The sequence below is a fragment of the Thamnophis sirtalis genome, unplaced genomic scaffold (genome assembly GCF_051295495.1).
Source record: "Thamnophis sirtalis isolate CommonGarterSnake01/CBP01778 unplaced genomic scaffold, rThaSir2_p1.2 scaffold_5, whole genome shotgun sequence".
NCBI lineage: Eukaryota > Metazoa > Chordata > Lepidosauria > Squamata > Natricidae > Thamnophis > Thamnophis sirtalis.
In genome coordinates this window covers 121434508-121451515 of record NW_028261385.1, presented here as the reverse complement: position 1 = coordinate 121451515, position 17008 = coordinate 121434508, and the positions used below count along the sequence as shown (strand labels likewise).

Here is a 17008-nt window from a genome sequence, read left to right as displayed (position 1 = left end):
GCAGTAAGCATCAGCAATCTTCCATCATCCCTTCCTCCCTTCATTCCCAGAAAGTCCAATTGATTATTCAAGTTCTGGTCTCTTATTTTTTTTTTCTTTACATAAAAAGATTAAGGCATCTTTTTGCATCATCCCGGGTGTACACTAAAGTTTTGCCTCCATTTAAGCAGATGTATATATAGAATGGAACAGTTCATTTGTATTATATTTGTATTGTTGCTTTAATGCAACTTTGCTTCCACTAATTTGAGTTTTGGCTCCAAATTCTTTAGTTATCTCTGTTAAAATGTCTAAATCATCTATTATTTGATCCACTTATTCTGAAATCCTACTTTAATTACCAGCCTGTCATAAATGTTGATAATGACAAAAACTGAAATTTGCTTGCATTTCCTGATATGATTGCTGAACTAATGAAATCATAAGAAGATTATCCAATACATAGATCTCTGATATAAATAAGATTTTTGAGATTCTGGAGAAGAAGTATCATTCTCCCATCTTAGAAAGGTCCTTGTTCTGTTGATTTTTACTCATTTTTGAAAAATAATATGTAATCTTATGTTTAATGTATCTGTACTGATTAAATTAAACGGAACACTATTGAGTAAAAATAAAATCGTTGTTTGATATATTACACAAAAACACTATATACAAAGCAAGTTTTAACCCTAAATTGAATGAATATATATTAATTAAGGATTAAAAAGCAAAAAATGTCCCTTTGTCATTCACATACAATCATGGTTAAAATGGGGAAAAAAACCCACCTGTTAGACTCTGGTTAAAAACATTTTTTTATGTTCAAGTGCCCTCCTTTGGTTAAGGAAAAGAAAACTGGGAAACAGCAACATATCTCCCACCATTTCTTGTGTTGGAGTGCTCTCTTGTGGTTAAAACAAGATTATTTTTGTGAAAGGTTTATTTTGGGTGGGGAGGCAGGGAGGAAAGAAAAGCAGGCCTAAACTAGTTTTCAACAAAAGTTAATCTTGAAGTTGGAAACAATAAAATATAACTAATTAAAGTGTCTATTTAGGAATGTTCAGCTGCACAACCATGTAATATGATGGTGGCTAAAAAAAATAATCTACATTTTCAGTATTTGTAATGAAAATAATATTTAAAGCAAGGTGGGTTTTTCTTGAAAGTAAGTAGAGGTAATAGTTCTTAATGCAGATTAACAAGTATCTTGAAAACCAAATTATGTTTTTATCAAAACAGATTCTAAAAATCATAAGTTTTGAGGAGCTTTATTATGTTAAATAATGCTAATAGACTAAGGTGACCAGACATCCTGTTTTCGGCGGGACAGTCCCGATTTCTAACAATTTGTCCCGCATCCCGCGGAGTTTTAAAAAAGTCCTAATTTTGGCTTCATGTTGAAAGCGCAGTAGATTTGCTTAAGAAATCCTAACCGGGGCAAGACAAAAGACACTCTGTCTAACCCCTCTCTATGCCTCAGTACTTTCATTGAAGATATTAAAACATGAAAGCAAGAAAACGGAACCCCCCCGCCCCTTTTACTTCCTTTTATAAGAAAAGATGACCCAGTACGATAGAGCTCCAGGAAATACTTTGGCTAGAGAAGTAGCGACTGTTCCTTCCTGGATTTCCCGGAGGGGAGGGGCACAGAGGTTGGAGGTCGGCTCGTGTGGGAAAAATGGTGGCGCGTGAGGAGCTCCTCATCACTCTCAAGGTTTTTTTGAAAAATATTTCCCTGGGACTGATTTCACCATTTTAATTTGCTCAGTTCTTTGTATTAACATCTACATCATTCTGGATTGACTTGGAGTGCTTCTTGAAGGCAAGCACAGAGAAAGAGTCACTGAAATGTATCATTTTAAAGTTCAGAAAGAACAGCAAACCCTTCTCAGAGTCAAAATTATAGCATAAGGAAAGAAGAAGAAACTTTTCCAAATCTTTGATGGAAATGGCACCAAACTGAGCAGTAAAAGGCACCGAAATGGAGCTGTGCACTGCACAAACTTGTTCAGGGGTTCTTTTCAGCGTGGTGGGGGGAGGGGCATATAAATCGAATAAACCTAAACCCTGGTCCTTTCATTCCCCATAGCAACTGAGGCACAGGAAAAAGGGGGCATTCCTTCTGTCTTTCCCTCTTGCTAAATATTTTTAAAGAAAAGTTTAGAGTTTTAAAATGGATGTAAAAAAAAGGTTTCCCCCCCTTTTTAATATAAATGATGATAGTCTATAAAGATTAATAGGTGTGAACAGAATTATATGTTATTTATCACAGCAAGATGAAAAGTAGGGATGGTTAAACTGATTGCTTTATTCAAAGAAAAGAACATATCTATTTTAGTTTCCATGTGGAAATCACTTTTAAATTTTGTGCTTGCGGTGAAAAAAATGAATTTGTGATTTTGGTTTTCCTGATTAGATAGTTTGTTGTTATAGAATTGGGTAGTATATATTATTGTGTAAAAGTAAAAAGTTGAGGTTGTAATGTTATTATCTTCTACTGTGCTAAAAAAGAGTCAGAAGTCAATGCCTCCCTTCCCCCCGTTTCCCCTTCTACCACACACTTTCTCCTTTCCCCTTTTTCGACTCTTAATTTCCCCTTATTTTCATTTTTTTGTCTTTTATATTCTGATAAACTAATAAAAATAATTAAGCAGGTGAGAAAGATGAAAAGTAAATGTGATTAAAGTTCACTTTTGATCTTCCTCCACCATCAGTGCCTTTCCCTCTCTCTTTGGCCTTTTCTAGTGGAGCAAAAATAATATTTCTGTCAAAGCTTCCTTCCCAGGAGAGAACTCCCAGAATGCCGGTAGATGGGCATTAAAGCCAACCCAAAAAAGAAAGACCCTATCCCAGAAATCTTGCTTCAAGCCGAATTTCCCCCCATTTCCCTCATTACACTAAAAAAAAACCTCTTCCGTGTCTTCCTACTAAATGAGAGCCCTTTGGTGTAGTGGTGAAAGGGCTGGCCTACACACCAAGGGAAGATGAGTTCGAGTCCTGCTTTTGGGCCAGTTGTTCTCTCTCAGCCCAACCCACCTCACAGGATTGTTGTTATGTGAAAAATATTAAAAGGAAGATTAGGTATGTTTTCCGCCTTTCAGTTATTTGTAAAAATAAGACAGGTGGGATAAAAATCGAATAAATAATAAAAATAAACCATAGACCATTTATTCTATCAGAACATCTTATTCTTAATCAATTCAATTGGATTATGCCTTCATGAGGATTGAAGGTAGCATTAACTAAAAAGTCCCATTTTTTTAAAAAAAATTAATCAAGAAACACCCCCCCCCCCAGTCAATGGTGTCCCTCTTTACCAATGTTAAAATCTGGTCACCTTATAATTAGACAAGCAAAAAAAAAATTGGGAAGCAATACCAATGGAATAAAATTTCCACTAATAGTAAAAGTATAGCTGTAAATTTCAATTTAAAAATTTCTACAGAGGTTAATAGGATCAAAATACAAGATCTGAGAAGTCTGAAACTAGAAACAAAAGTTGTAAATCTATAAAACTATAAAGTCCATCTCCTGATGTTATCAGATTAATTGTTGTTGAAATTGCAGAAGATTTAATGAAAATTATTAATCCTCCGGGCTCACCCTCTAGGAACAACCCCAGAAACAAATTAGCCCTTCTGCCAAATTCTTACTAATTAACAGCTAAGAAAGTCTCCTTACAGTCTGGAGGGACAGATGTTATGTCTCCTAGTAAACAACATCTTCTCTCTTCCTTTGTAGGTAGTTGATATTGATGGGAGGAAGTCCCTCCTTTGTGGGTTTCCACAAAGTTCAACACTCTTTTTTCTTCCATTTAGGCTCTACATGAAATTGCTAGGTGAGTGAGTGAGTGCCAGTTCAGTGTTCAGTATCATCAATACTTGAATGATAATGAATTATATATCTTTTTATATTTATTTTTAATAGTAATTTATTAAAAATACGATCACAAAGATAAAAGCTATTACTAATACAAACTAGAAAAGAAAAATAAAGATATAGTAAACAAATATATAAAGAAATGATTATCCCCTTCATCACAAGAAATATGAACAATTTTAAATATTGTCCTTCAATTGTAATCATTAGTTCCTTTTGGTTCCCTGTAGACTTCACGGTTTCATACTATCATTTTTTAAAAGAGAATTCCCCAAAAAGCATTTTCAGGATTCTTATAATTAATTTCAAATTTGTATTTCAAATCATCTGGGCCCTTAGTTCATTTGTAACTTTCCCAAAAGTTGTAATCACTCTTTTGCTGTCTATTCAATTTTTTTTAAGTTTTTGAAATTGTATTTAAATTTTCTTTTGTTAAATATTGAAGGAAACTCATTTAATGTACTTAGAATTTGTTGAGCCAAATGTTCCTAATAGCTAAAAGGCAATTAACAAGTAATTTCTGAAAATGACTAGAAAAGGAAGTATGTAACTCAGTGTCCTTAAAAAGGTGTTGACCATTGTTTGAACAAGATGGATATTATGAAGGCAAATATACGTGTGCCAGGATAATGTTGCAGGATCCATTCTGGGTCGTTCACTGGGACCAAGGTTTTAGTCTGTCATATTCTGGTGAGAAAATGTGGTGAGAGAGAAATTCTCTGAGGCTGGGTTCAGCACAATTCCAAAAGCTCAAAAGACAAAACCCAGATTGGATTCTGCAAGATGGCTATTTCTTTGTTTCCCACTGGAGAACACTATCTTATGGTCTCCTCATGAGGAGCAACTGTCTTCAGTACTTGTGGGTGATCTCAATTCCTCTCTTTTTCTAGAACGGTAAGACTGGTGTACTCACCAGTCATTTGCTACGTTTGCTTCATTTGCTACAGTTATTGGTTCAATACCCAATTATATCTCTCAATCCCAAGATGTCCAGGTGATGTTGATATTCTGTCTCAGTTCCCGTCCTCTTTTTTTTCCCCAAAGGCCAACATTGCAAATTGATCTCTGACCTATAAGTACTTTGCAGTTATTATTTCTGCAAGTTTATGATTCCTAGAAGCCTTTTAAAAATGGCCTCTAAAAGTTTATGATCTCTCTCTACTTTTCACTGTCCTTCCATAATCCAGATCATGGTCCCTGAAACCAAATTTCTCAAAACAGTAGCATTTTTCTTGATAGTTTATTACCTGTTTTGTTTTTAGTTATGTTACCTGAACCTACAGTAGTCTTTAAGAAACGTGATCTAAGGAGTGTATTTTTTACAGGGGAACAAGCAACCTTGGAACAAGTTTAGAGAGTTTCTTTCAAAAAGTTCAGTTAGAGAGAGAGACATAGCTGACAGCACAAAGAGTGACTGCATCATCAGTAAAAGGAAGGATTAAAAGGGTTAGTCAGAAGTAATTTATGCTGAATTACATTTTCCAACTGACAGTGATTAAGACTGAGTAGCATTTAGGTGTGTAAAATGCCTTAGGATATGAATTTGTTTTATTATATTTTCTCTAAAGAATCAGCTAGCACTTGCAATTTGTTTCTTTCCAGAATAAAAGCTACTGTCTCAGAATACATTTATTCTTTCATGAACTGGACTCTCAATATATCATTTAATAAATGAGGCATTTTGAGGATTAAAGATGCACTTTAATCCATGTGTATATGTTAATTATCTGACATTGTAATATACTTGGACATATTAATTAGTAGCTACAGTATTTAAGATCCTGATATCAATTTATTTCGCTAAAGAAAAGTGGTGGTAGTATAGATTAGGCTGGTATTCAACAGTCTTAAGTGACATTTGTGTTAAAGGATGTTGTAGGTGCTATCCGTCCAGTTGTAACATTTCATATGTAAATACAAATCTTGCAGAGATTTGGACCATTTTTATTTTGAAAAATATCTTGGTAAGGAAAATATATACTGAAATTGTAATTTTGGCTTATCCAAAATAGGAGCAAAGTTACCCTATTTTTCGGAGTATAAGATACACCTGAGTATAAGACGCACCAAGGTTTTGAAGAGGCAAATTTTTAAAAAAGTAGGTAGGTAGATAGAGGGATAGAGAGGGAAAGAAAGAGAGAGAAATACGGTAGGTAGGTAGGGAGAGAGAGAGAGTGAGTAGTTAGGTAGGTAGATAAAGGGATAGAGGGAAAGAGAGAGAAATAAAGAGAGAGGAATAGAGAAATACAGGTAGGTAGGTAAGGAGAGAGAGAGAGGATGTAGGTAAGTAGGTAGAGGGATAGAGAGAGAAATAGAAAGAGATAGAGAAATACAGTAGATAGGTAGGGAGAGGGAGAGAGAGAAATACAGTAGATAGGTAGGAAGAGAGACAGTAGGTTGGTAGAGGGGGAGAGGGAAAAAATACAGTAGGTAGGTAAGGAGAGAGAGTGTGCAGGTAGGTAAGTAGATGTTTCCAGGTGTATTTATCCATGTGCTGGACAAAGAAATCACTGATAATCTGCAGCATCTAAGACTTTGTTTCTGCTGGCATAGCACTTGATCAATCTAATTCTCATCAATCACTTTAACTAAAGAGCTTTCCAAAGGGAGGGGGAGTTTTTGCACTCTGCAAACCCCCAAAACAGCCCGTTTTTTGTGAAAATAGCCCCCCCCTTTTTTAAAAAGGCATGAATAGCCTAGTTGGGGCTTGCAGAGTGCTCTTGCAGGGTTGGGGGGACAAAAATGAACAAAAAATGCCATTTTGGGGGGAAAACGGGCCCATTTTGTCAAAAAAAATTGCATGCATAACCTTATGGAGGCTTATAGAGTTCTGCTGGGGGCTGTGGGGGGAAACGGCCCATTTTTTGCTCATTTCTACCCTCCCCAGCTCCCAGGAGCTCTCTGAAAGCCTCCATAAGGCTAGGCACGGCCATTTTTGTGAAGGGGTGGGGCTTCAGGAGGCAAAAAATGCTGTATTCAATGTATAAGACGCACCCAGATTTTCAGCCTCTTTTTTGAGGAAAAAAGGTGCGTCTTATACTCCGAAAAATACGGTATATGATATCTTCATGTAAGAGTTTTTAAAAAACAAATCTTTCTTTGTAAATGTGAATGAGGCTTTGGGTATTTCAATATTGGGTATAAAAAAGGTGGGTTTCAATTATAAGCTAACATTAGGGCAGTTTGCTCATTCATTTTTCGTCAGTGTAGAACACAATAAACTAGATAGACGCTCTAACAATAGTCATAAGAAGCCAACCATAAGGAAAAAGAAATGTTTCTAGATAAATGCAGAGATTTAAATTTTACTCTGACCACATTACCAACTCTCTACATTTAGTTGCCAATGTAACTCATATTTCAGTCAAGTGATGGTATTGTAATAGTTAATTGTATTGAAATTAGCTCTCCTGGAAAATTCAAGACATAGAAGAAATTGGAAGGTGTAGAGATAAACTACCAAAGGCACGAAATACGCAATTAGAGAATTGTTTCCATATAAAATGGCAAGGTGATAAATGAAACACTTTGGATATATGATGGAGTGGTATTTCACTGCACTTTCTTATTTACATACACTTTTTTATGCTTCTTAAGAGTTGCTTAGATTATAACTTCTTTTCAAGCAAGAAAGCTAAAAATCTTACTCTGTTATACACGACATATATATAACAAATGTATATAACAATAATTAACATATAAGAAATGGCAAACCACTACAATAATTGTTAAATGCTTTGTAAAACATATACCATACTAACATGTTCATCATTTTTTATCAAATAAAAATATTTATCATCAATTGCATCACCATTTTCGAATTGAGTTACTGCAAAGTTTATAACAGAAAGATTAATCCAAAAATCCAAAAAGGAGAAATTTCCTGACAGAAAAACTAATCATTGGAATGACATGCCTCCAGAAAATGTTGGTGTTCCAATACTGGAGGTTTTTGAGAAGATATTGGAGGAGAGATTTTATAGCAATAGCAATAGCAATAGCAGTAGACTTATATACCGCTTCATAGGCCTTTCAGGCCTCTCTAAGCGGTTTACAGAGAGTCAGCATATTGCCCCCAACAATCTGGGTCCTCATTTTACCCACCTCGGAAGGATGGAAGGCTGAGTCAACCCTGAGCCGGTGAGATTTGAACCGCTGACCTGCTGATCTAGCAGTAGCCTGCAGTGCTGCATTTAACCACTGCGCCACCTTGGCTCCCCCACTGCGCCACCTTGGCTCCCTTTAGACATTTTAGACATCTGTCTGAATTGATATAGAGAAGCGGCCCCCAACCTTTGGGCACCAGGGACTGGTTCCATGCAGAAAGGTTTTTCCATGGACTGGAGAGGCATGATTTTGCATGCTGCTTGCATCCTGTGGTCCATGGATCAGGGATTGAGGACCATTGATATATGGTTTCCTGCCTTAGCATAGGGTTGGACTAGGAAGATCTCCAAGGTACCTTCCAACTCTTGTTATTCTGTTAATTTTTCTTTTTACTGACCGAAGTCTCAAATGGATGAGATGACATGTGTGAAGTGGGGTTGATTCAACTATAAAATCCCCCCCCCCATTTTAAGAATGCAGGCAAGTATTGCAATTCCTGATTCTATTTATTCCTTATATTTTGGTACAGAACATCCAGAATTTCTGTTGTAGTCTTCCATTTCTTTATCCAGAAAAAATATCACTGAATTTAGTTAGCTGAATCACAGGTAAGTAAATATAAGAATATAATTTTAATGTTTCAAAATACTATGATCTTGAATCAGTGTTAATACTATTTTTAATTTAAAACAATAATTAGGTTTTTATAGGGTAAGATTGGAGATATTTTCTTATTTTCAAACAGAAAAATCCAAATTGAGTTTTCATATTTAGGAAATCTAAAACAAAGACTTAAATCTCTGATTATTGCCCTAAATTCTGTATAATATGTTTGCATTTGCGGAGGAATTGTTTATATTTGTGTGTTTGTGTTTTTATTAGAATTATTGCTAATTTTGAAGCTCAATCAAAAAAACCCTAAGCTGGTATAATGTATATAGTATTCTTAGTTGAGTGAAAAATATTACTGAATGTTATTTTTCAATAAAATTATTATAAATGAGCCTAATTTTTACACTGAAATTAACTGAATTCTATTTTAAAATTCAGAATGGAGTCACAATGAAATTTTTCTATACCAATTGATTTTTATGCTGTCAAAGAATTGTAGATATAATATTGAATTCTGTCTAAAATGAATGTTTAATACTTTTTTATCTGAATTTTCATAATACCGATAACACAGTTTGGTGTATTACTACGCAAAAGTAATTTATGTTAATTTCAAGCTTACTTTTAATTATAGATTTGCAAAGGTTTTGACAATTTAAATGATTAATAATGAGAATTGTATCATTTTATCACATCTATATGTTTGATTTTTTTTTTAATTGATTTTTATGTTGACTAAAATGCTTCTTTAATCTGTGGAAGACTTTTAATTGCCTTAAAGCAATTCCCTAAAAAGAATGGGGCTAGTTTTGTATCATCTAAAAATTTGTTCTGTAGTAGAGGCGGGAGGGCTACAACAAGGTTTAGTCACAGCCTGATTGGTCCAGAGACTGAGGAATTTTTCTTAAGTATCCTCCTTTCCCTCTCGGCTCCCAGTTTCCTTCAGTCTTTGGTCCAAGTACTAGCTGTGGCTCCAGTGAGGTACAAGTCAACTTGTGTATTAATTCGATTAATTGGATATCCTAAATTTAATTAAAACAGACTGTGGCCAGAAGAGACTGTTCCAGTCTCACGGGAAAAAGGGCTTTGCCTCCTACTCTGTAGCCAGTCAGAGAGCTGCCTGCTCCTTTCAAGCACAGCGCTGGCAGTTTCTCTGATTACAGTCGCTGAGGTTCAAGTGCAGCCTCTATCGAACAAAAATTTCCTGCTTGGCTGATTTGCTTCAGCGACGCTGCCGGAGCTTCACTGCAGCTTCAAAGTGCTGCTGCAGTTTGATTCATTGCCGGAGGGCGCGCCTGTTTGAATTCAATGCGGCAAAGCCCTTGGAGACAAAGGAGGACTGCGAGTTTGGGCACAGGAGTCTCAAGGATTCAGCTCGTTGCGAGGCTAATCCCTCAGAGCTAATTTAGAATGCTGTGATCACCTGTTTTCTTCACCCAAGAGGCGCGGTGGCCATTTTTGATGTGACCTTGTGGGCAGCGGCCTCTTGCCGCAATACCAGTAGCGGCCTGCTTCGGGGCTGTGGATCGCGGCCCACAGATGACCAGGCACGACAGGATTTGATCAGTGCCTGCAGCATGGCCAGGGATCGAGGCCAGCAGACAACCGCAGTCCATCCAACAGGCACGTGAGTGAGGCATGGCCTCCACAATTCCAGAGCCACAGGACCAAGGAGATCTAGCGGAGGAGGGCCAGGGCAGATTTAGGCCCAGGGCAGCGGCCTCCAGGCCTACACCGATCAGCGCCCTTCCAGAGCAGCCGCTAGAGATTAATCCAGAAGACAAAAAGCCCTGGAAAAACAGGTGACTAGGACAGAAAGGCTGGCTCAGGCAGCTAGGCCTGAATCCCCCAGCAGATCTAGATCTCCGATTGGGCCACTTTCTCAAACCTCTGATTCGCCCCCTAGGGGCTTCAGTCCTTCCTCTCCCTCTATCCCCTGCAAGGCCCTGCAGGAGGGTGGCCTCTCCTTCTGCCCCCATCTCACCTAGAGCCTATAGGGTAAGGGTGGAGAACCCGGGAGAAGGGGGATCTCGGGACTACCTCCTGGCAGCCCAACTTGCCCCCTGAGGGCCTCCATCATGGGGCCCTTCCAAAGAGGATTTAGATGATTTAGACCAGTTGCCTGATAGCATCAGGAGACTCATCTCTGCAGCTATATCTCGGGGTATTTCCTCGGGCCTAGCCCAGAGGGACAGTTCTTCCCAAAGGGTGCCCAGACCACCAGTGGTTTCCAGGTGGAGGTCCCCCTCTGCTTCCAGAGGACACGATAATCCTAGGTCTCCTTCCCCTTCAGTGGTCAGTGAGGGTTCCATCTTGAGGGAGGTCACACACCCAGACTTGGGGTTTTCAGAGGATGAGGATTCCGTTCCCCCAGAGGACCCAGCATTTCCAGGTCTTTTTCCCCCCCTGCTTTCAAGCCTATGTTACACAAGGCCAAAAAGACTACTCAGATTGGCACGGGGAGGTTCCGCCAGTCTCCCAGCACAAGAATCCCAACTTCGCCATGTTTATAAATCCCAACAGGGATAAAGAGGAGGTCCCAGCCCCTCCCCTTTTCCTGGAAGTGATCCAAAATCAGTGGATGAGGCCTTCCTCCTTGCCCAATCCGGGAAGCAATGATAAGCATTATTACAATATGGAGCAGGCTTTTTCCCAGGCTCTGCAACTTCCCACGGTAGATGCCCTGGTCGCCCTTTTGGCTAACGCATCCACAGTAGTCTCGGGTGATGTGGCCGACAAGCTGAAGCCAGATGACAAGCGTGCGGAGCTTACTCTTCGTAAGAACTTCAACGTTTCTGCCTGGGCCATTAAGGAGTGTCCTATTTCAACCGCACAACGGTCCTATTTGGCAGTGGCAGTGTCCTATTTCAACCGCACAACGGTCATGTGGCTATGACAACTACAGGACCGCATCCCGATCCACCAAACCTCACTAAGATCATTTCAGCTAGCCAGTTTTCGGCGGACGCCACTCTGGATTCCATTAAATTTGCATCCAGAGCTCTATCTATCTCTTTGACTGCAAGGAGACTCTGTGGCTTCGTAATTTGGCAAATGGACAACAAGTGCAAATGGAACCTGGCGGCGGCCCCCTTCACCGGCTCTTTTTGAAGCTTCCCTTGATCCCATCCTTGTGGAGAACAAGGATAAAAAGAAGGTCCTACCTTCAAATTCTAAGAAGCCGGACAATCGTCTGTCTTCCTACCGTAGGCCTTTGTCCTTCAGGCCCCCTGATCAGGACTACCGCCAACAGCAGTATGCCTCCTACAGGTATGATAGGCAGAGTCAGCGGCTGTTTTACCAAGATAGGAATAGGTTTCAAGGTCAATCCAAACAGCCCTTTCGCGGAGGGGGCGGCCGTTCCTTCTGCGGGGGGAAATGACTCCAACCCAAGTCAACCTATCGGCGGCCGCCTAGCATCCTTTGCGGACCAGTGGGATCAGATAACATCAGAAGCCTGGGTCAGGTCGACGGTCAGGGAGGGTCTCTGTCTGGAGTTCCTCTCCCGTCCCCTGACGCTCTTCAGGACTTCCCCTCCCTCCAGGGATCCAGAAAGGCGCCGCCTAATGCTTCTGGCAATCCAGCATCTGCTAGACATTCAGGCGGTTGAACCAATTCCTCCAGAGGAGTATGGGCAAGGCATGTACTTAAAGCTCTTTGTCATCCCGAAGAGCTCCGGGGGATGGAGAGCGATCCTAGACTTGATGCATCTGAATTCGTTCCTGGTCTACTAGCGCTTCAAGATGTCCTCTCTCAAATCCATATTACTGGGGATCAGATGGGGAGACTTCATGGCGTCAATATACTTAACAGAGGCATACTTACACATTCTGATTTGGCCAGCCCACCGCAAATTCCTCTGTTTTTCCCACGGGGGTCATCATTTTCAGTACAGGGCACTCCCATTTGGCCTGGCTGCTGCCCCCCGCACATTCACGAAAGTCCTGGCGGTGATGGCGGCTCACCTGCGTTCCCTGCTGGTGAGACTCCATTGTTACCTCAATCATGTGCTCGTCCTAGCCCACTCCCTGAAACAAGTGAATCTGGATCTGCAGATCACCATCCGGACTCTACAGTCCCTGGGGTTTTCCATCAACTTCCCTAGAAGCCATCTCTCTCCTTCGACAAAAATCCTACACTTAGGCACAGTGATAGACTCGAGATCAGTGCTAGTTTGTCTTTCACCAGAACGCATAACAAGTCTGAAAACCTTGGTACGGCACGTCCGCGCAAGTCAGTCAGCCAGCCTCCATCCTGACCTTGGCACGATTACTGGACAAGATGGTGTCGGGCATAGGGATCGTCCTGTGGGCCCGCCTACACTCCAGAAAACTTCAGTGGATGCTCATTCCATTCCAACGACAGCGGATGAGCAACTCCCCATGCTCCATTCATCTACTACCGGGTCTCCGCTGGTCCCTGAGGTGGTGGCTGTCTCCGTCCTTGAACCGTGAGGCCGAATTCTGGGAATCGGACTGCATCTCCATCACGATGGACGCCAGCCTCTTCGGCTTGGGAGCAGTGATGGAGGCCAGCCTGGCGCAGGGACAATGGTCGAAGTCCGACCTAAGCCACAACATCAATTGGCTGGAGCTGAAGGCGGCCCGTCTGGCGTTCTTCACTTTCGAGACTCGATAGCTAATCGACATGTCCTCCTCTTGGAGGAAAATGTTGCCGCAAAAGCTCACATAAATCATCAAGTGGGGACTCATTCCAAAAGCCTGTGGCAAGAAGCTCGGAAGCTCGGTCTATGGGTGGAAAAGAACTTGGCATCCATCATATTGGAGCACATCTCGGGCATTGCCAATCACCAAGCCCACTGGTTGAGCTGGATGACAGTGGATCACAGCGAGTGGCAGCTGGTTCCAGAGATATTTCACAAGATCTGCCTCTGTTTCGGCGATCCACTGATGGACTTGTTCGCCAGCCTGACCAACGCTCAACTTCACCGGTTCTTTTCGCGCTTTCTTGCACGCAATGCGGAGGACACGGATGCTCTCAGGAGCCCGTGGCCCCCCGGCCTTCTTTATGCCTTTCTTCCCCGTCCTCTCATCCAAGGAACCCTGAGGAAAATAGTGTTGGTAGGGGCCCATATCATCCTGGTGGCCCCGTTTTGGCCGAGGCTAACTTTGGTTCGTGGATCTTGTCCATCTCTCCACCCTGGAGGATTCCCTGGGAGGAAGTCGCCCTGTGCCAGGGGGTCCTGGTTTACCCAGAGCCCCAGTGGCTCCAGCTGACTGCCTGGCACTTGAGCGGCACTTTCTGAGGGATGCTAGCTTATCTGCCAAGGTTATCTCCACCATCGGGGCTGCCAGGCGCCCTTCTACCACTCGAATTTATAATTTGATGTGGTCGACGTTTGTGTCCTGGTGTGGGAGGTTCTAAATATCCCTTGCTTCTGCCTTGGTCGCCCAGGTCCTCAAATTCCTACAACACGGTCTAGACCATGGCCTCTCTCATAACACCTTACGGAGGCAGAAGGTGGCCCTATCTTTGGTCTTAGCAGGGGAGGTTTATTGGTCACTATCTCAGTCACAGTTGGTGAAACATTTTCTCAAGGGTGCGGCAAACCTGTGTCCTCCCCTGGTATATAGGTTCCCCACGTAGGATCTCTCTCTCTTCTTAGAGCCCTTATCGGTGCCCCCTTTGAGCTGTTGAAGACCGTACACCTTAGGTTCCTGACCCTGAAGGTGATTTTTCTTGTCGCTGTCACTTCAGCTAGACGGATTTCCGAATTGGGTGCCTTGTCATCCAAGGAGGATTTGTGCCAATTCCACCAAGACAGGGTTGTCCTGAGGCTAGATCTTCCTTCCAAAGGTCAACCCCCTATTCCATAGGTGCAGGAGGTCATTCTTCCCACCTTCTGCGCTTCTCCTTCCCATGAGAGGGAAGTCTCTTGACACCGCCTGGATGTCCGCCGTGCTCTACGCATTTATCTTAGGCGTACATCTCCTATCAGGCGATCAGAGACCCTGTTCCTGTCCTTCCAACCTAGTACGCTAGGTGCTAGGGTATCTTCCGCCACCATAGGCAGATGGTTGCAGCAGGCCATCATGAAGTCCTATCAGGCAGTACACCAGGTTCCACCATGGGGCATTACCACCCACTCCACTAGGAGCGCGGCTACCACGGCTGCCTGGGCTCCCAGGGCTCCCACTGGAGGATATTTGTAGGCCTCTCCTTCCCCCTTTATTCAACACTATCGCCTTGATCGTTTCACCTCGGTGGACATGGCCTTTTGCCGTTGGGTACTCTAGCAGGTGGCGACCCTCCCTCCCCCAGAGTCAATGGCCCGCCCTGGGACTTAGCTTGGGTATGTCCCTGTTGTAACCCCTCCCGCCAAAACTACAGGAAAAAGAACGTTGGTCCTTACCTGAACATTTCTTTTCTGTAGTAGAGGCGGGAGGGGCTACTTCCCGCCCTTGGTTTGATCAGATGGGGTCGGGATGGTCAGTGTATTTCTCTGTATATGTGGTGTTATTTTCCTTACATAATGCTGTCAGCTTTTCCATTCGACCTTGTGAAACGGAGCCGAGAGGGAAAGGAGGATACTTAAGAAAAATCCCTCAGTCTCTGGGCCAATCAGGCTGTGACTAAACCCTGTTATAGCCCCTCCCGCCTCTACTACAAAAAAGAAACTTTCAGGTAAGGACCAATGTTCTTTCTATTGTTAAATCAATTTAGGATAAAGTTCCAGTGTGTAGGAAAACACTATCTTTAACTTTTTATCCTATTCTTCCTAGGAATAAGATGTTATCTCACATAAATCTTTTAGATAGGCAGTTGAATAGAAAGTGAGATATATGATTGCTTATGTGGAAACATTTCATATTTGTAATTGTTACTTAAGTAATTATAACTTAAAATATTAGTAGTTTTCTTATGCCTTTAGTAGCAGGAGTTAAAAAGATGAATATTTCTACATTGTTTTCCTAATGTGAGGAAACTTTTCCAAATTCAGAATTTTTTTCCTCCGTTTTAGCATATTTCTTCCCAAGTGTTGTTTGAAATTATTGACATTTTAAAAGTGTTGGTTATATAACATATTCAGTGGATGGCGGGGACGACGACAATGATTTTACTCTCCAAGTTCTTGTTATATCATTCTAAATACAAAAATGCAACAAGTGAGTGCATGTTTGTAAACAGCCTCCTTCCCAGCCATTCTGCATCCATGTGCAAGAGCAGGTTGCTGCAAGAATATGTGTTTGGGTATAAAAGACAGCTCTTCCCCATTGAATCTCTCTTTCCCCGTGTGTGTGTGTGTGTGTGTGTGTGTGTGCGCGCGTACACACGTGCGTGTGTTTGTGCGTGTGCGTGCATGCGTTTGTGTGTTTGTGTGTGTTTGCACAAGAGCAGACAGAATAGTGTAACTTGCCCATGCAGGTGCAAAGCCACTTATCTGGGACAAATCAGGCACATTACAATTCTGGTGTGCCTGGCAAGGTCTGGCGGGCCAGGCATACATAGAGACAGATCATTACACTCATCCAGTACTCAGTCTCCAGAATGAGCCAATGTGTGAATGGAGTGACAGGAGCTGCAGCATCACTGAAGCAGATCAGGTGGAGGGCAACCAAGGAGCACGCTGGAAACTCTCTCCCCGTTTCATCCAAGGTGTGACCCCGCGCTTGGCAGTCACAGGCCTGTTGTCTCCCCTGCCACAGGAGGAGGCTGGGAGAAATGCACAGATCTTGAATATGTACACGCTAGTCACTCTGGTGCTGATGCTGCTCTGCCCACCAAGGATGGCAGACTAGCAGCACACCAATGATCAACTGGGAGGCGAGAGCGAGCTACCAGAAGAAGCGCCTGTGAGACCCCGCAAGTACAGGGATGCTTCGCTTCCGCTCTGGAATATGGAGCGAGTCTCCATCCCCTGCCGTCACCCTTAACTTCTCAGGCCAGGCGAGCAGTGACTGGGAGGGGAGGGTGAGGGGTGGGGCCAGCCAGTGGTAGGATCACCTGACAGGGAGCTGGAGCAGAGGGACGAAAGAGCTGCATGTGGCTCTGGAGTCGCGGGTTGCCGACATCCATTGTAGGCTGATCCCTCTTTTAACTCTACCCCAGGTTCGACTACTACTTCTCCTACAATTACACTATTATCCAGTTTCCCAAATCAAAGTATAGCTAAAATTAAATTTTAGCCCATAGTATTATTTAAAGTATGACAGTATGTTGTCCAGACTGTGGAGAAATTACATTTTCCCAAGCCATAATTTTACTTGAGGGTCAGCTTCCAGGACCTTTTAAATATTATTATTTAAAATATATATTTTATAGTTGCTGTCTGTTTTAGCAATAGCAATAGCAGTTAGACTTATATACCGCTTCATAGGGCTTGAAATTAATTATAGTTGTTGAAATTAATTTTTTCCTCATTAATCTATACTCAGTGCCCTATAATGACAAAGTGAAAACAGAATTT

At 41.9% G+C, this 17008-nt stretch overlaps 1 protein-coding gene across 9 annotated transcripts in view; it reads left to right on the top strand.

Annotated features, from left to right (window-relative positions):
- WDPCP (WD repeat containing planar cell polarity effector) overlaps positions 1 to 17008 on the top strand; it is a 151258-nt gene that overhangs the window by 1627 nt on the left and 132623 nt on the right. For all 9 annotated transcript variants that reach the window (XR_015696800.1, XR_015696799.1, XM_087716805.1 and 6 more), the window contains exon 2: positions 8498 to 8576. The gene's annotated coding sequence lies outside the window, so the exon portion shown is untranslated. The remainder of the gene's footprint in view (positions 1 to 8497; positions 8577 to 17008) is intronic.